Here is a 2,808-nt window from a genome sequence, read left to right as displayed (position 1 = left end):
TTTTTTTTTTACGTTAATGAGCATAGCAAATAAATTGGTATCCACGGTATCCACTCACATGTTTAACTTTTAGTCTGCTTGTTACGGTCAAAAAAAAAAAACAACCTTAATACAGTCACATTACTATATGCAATAACCTATATGAGACAGCCCATGATCACTAGATTTTGGCTTATTCCCTGACTCCGCTGTTTCCCTCTCCGAGGCTCGCTGAGAGAGGAGATACGGGAGAGCGGGGCTGCCTTCAGTGAAGGCGGTCCTCGAGTGGCGAAGAGCGAGACTCATGCTTCCAACGAGAGCATTCCGTCTCAGTGAACGAGCAGTCTCTGCGTGGGGGCTGCCCAGACAGGTGACGCACTCACAGGCAGAGTACATTAACTTCAAAATAGGGGTAAAAATCAAGTTTGCGCTCACAATTTTTTAATGTAGATAATTTTCATTACTAAAACATCTAATTGCCAAATTTCCAGTGTCCTACCTATAATTAATTTGGCTGGACAAGTAAAAAAACTTTAAAGTCATTTTTCTCAGTTTCACGTGAGTTAAGGTCTTTTGCCTTTGTAGGGCAGTATGGAGCAGCAGTACCAACCCTCTACATTGCGAGTAAATCACTCGCATATGCGACTAATCTTCACTCTGGCCAATTAAATGATGTCTAATATTAGCCACTGGCTAATAAATTCTCGGATTTTACTCGCCAGTGTGTGAGTTGGACGTTTGTTAAAATTTCCAAAGGGTGCCGCGACTAAAAAAATGTTGGGAAACACTGCCTTAGACGAGCCACACTTGCAGCACAACATTTGCAACAACGTTGCTAGAATTTGCTCTTTTAGGGCTTACCTGCTAGAAATAAGCTCTTTCAGAACCGCCGGATGGCAGCAGGGGAACAGGACCAGAACTGCTGCGACGCTGAGGCACGAAGAGAGTCGGTCAGCCGAGCAGGGAGGTCTCAGTATACCGTGAACGCTAGTGTAAAGGCGTACACCTTGCCGTCACTTTGTCTCACACACACGCAGAGAGAGAGAGAACGAGAGAGTCTACATGCAGAATAGACGCGCTACATGTAAACGATATTCTTTGTTGTATTTTCCTGTCAAAATAACGTCGTTCCTTTGGAATTCTTCAGCTTATAAGAACTGCCGGGTTCTCCGGTAGTGGGCGGAACTAATGCGCAAACGACAATCTCATTGGCTGACGGTCACCTATTATCATCCCTGTTTTGATTTCAGCAAATCAGTTCGATGAACGCACACAACCTGATTAAAATTCATGAATCCAGCAGCTCATTAATCCTTGCAGAACTGTGCATTTTATATTGTTCTTATTAGTAGAATTCTAGGTATTATTATCATCTTATCAGTATTATTGTTAGTTTTTCCACTTTTTTTTTACAGAAACACTGAATAACCAAAAAAGCAGCACCACCAGTCCTAAGTTCAAGCCAGATGCCCTGCCCATTCTGGCGGGCTTCGTCGCCATAGGCTCATGCAGCTCTGCTGCCGAGCCATTGGTTAGTTTTTAATACACTGCACGTAGTGTAGCATCCCATAGCATCTTAAGCAAGACACAGTACGAGTGTAGTATCGAAAGGGAACTAATTTTGCACAGGCTTCTGAACAGGGCTCTCAAGTCTCATGCATTAACATTTTGCATGTCAGTATCCAAACAATTGACTTTGTTAACCATTTGTTAACAATGTGAGCACTAAAAATCCATACAAAACAAAAGTAGTTTATCGGCTGCACTACTGCGCTTGCGTTTATGCTGTCATCGGACCAACAATCGACCACGTGTGTTACAACATCCACTATGTAATGTGGTGGTTCTCAAATTTTTTTTGGCCAATGCCCCCTACCATTATCCCGTTCCCTTACTAAAATGACAGTAAAGACATCAATAATGTTAATAAAAATAATATTTTAAATACTTTCAAAATTAACATTTCTATTTTCCATTTCATATTTATATTTCAATCTTTCTGTTAACAAATATCTAATAATAATAAGAAGAAGAAATGTTTCTTATATATAAAAGTTATTTTGCATTTTTGATCAAATAAAACTCTTATTGACATTCAAAACCATAAAAAAAAAAATAAAAAAAAAACGTGCTGACCTTTTCTTTCCCAAGTTCCAGCTCGTAAATCGTTGGTGCAAACGCCCCCCGAATACACCGCCCCTTTCGAAATACTGATTTCATAACCTTGAGAAATGCAATCATGCTACAAACTGCAGCATGGAACTGTAGCTTTATTTTAAAACCTTCAAATATGCTAATGCTAACAAATTAGCTTTTATAACTAAAACTATAACTGTAAATATAGACTTCACTTTATGTGTTTAAATAGTAAAGGCTTATGTTGAACTTTATTTTATATACAGGCACTGTATAAAGAAGTGCCTAAAATATTGAATTAAATGTGTTTCTGTTGTTACATGAAAAGAAGAAGAAAAATCTTATATGCAATAAATCCACCTCATTTATGGTAATGTATGCGAATATTGTGCAAGCGCCACTACGGGAAGCAGAAAGTGTCCGACCAACTCCTCTCGCCGATCGGTTAAATCAAGCCGCAGCCGAACATACATCGAGTTTTCTGAAATGGACGGGGCACAGCCATACCTTATTCAGCACCAATCACAGCCATTTCGTTCGACATTTATCTTGTGGATTACTATTGGATATGGTAACTGACAGGAAAACTCTAATGTTCTTCTTCTTCTTCTTTCCAGTTTAACGGCGGTTGGCATCCATCTTATTGGTGCATTACCGCCCCCTTCTGCTCCGGAGTGTCTTCTTCTTCTTCTT

General features: G+C 39.7%; 1 protein-coding gene across 1 annotated transcript in view; it reads right to left on the bottom strand.

Moving 5' to 3' along the window:
* rwdd2b (RWD domain containing 2B) overlaps nt 1-2,721 on the bottom strand; it is a 78,854-nt gene extending 76,133 nt beyond the window's left edge. The window contains exon 1 of the mRNA XM_016450617.1: nt 2,623-2,721. The gene's annotated coding sequence lies outside the window, so the exon portion shown is untranslated. The remainder of the gene's footprint in view (nt 1-2,622) is intronic.
* Nucleotides 2,722-2,808: the final 87 nt, after the last annotated feature.

This window comes from Sinocyclocheilus anshuiensis, unplaced genomic scaffold (assembly GCF_001515605.1).
Source record: "Sinocyclocheilus anshuiensis isolate Anshui unplaced genomic scaffold, SAMN03320099.WGS_v1.1 scaffold663, whole genome shotgun sequence".
NCBI classification, from domain to species: Eukaryota; Metazoa; Chordata; class Actinopteri; order Cypriniformes; family Cyprinidae; genus Sinocyclocheilus; species Sinocyclocheilus anshuiensis.
This window is presented reverse-complemented; position numbering and strand designations above follow the sequence as displayed.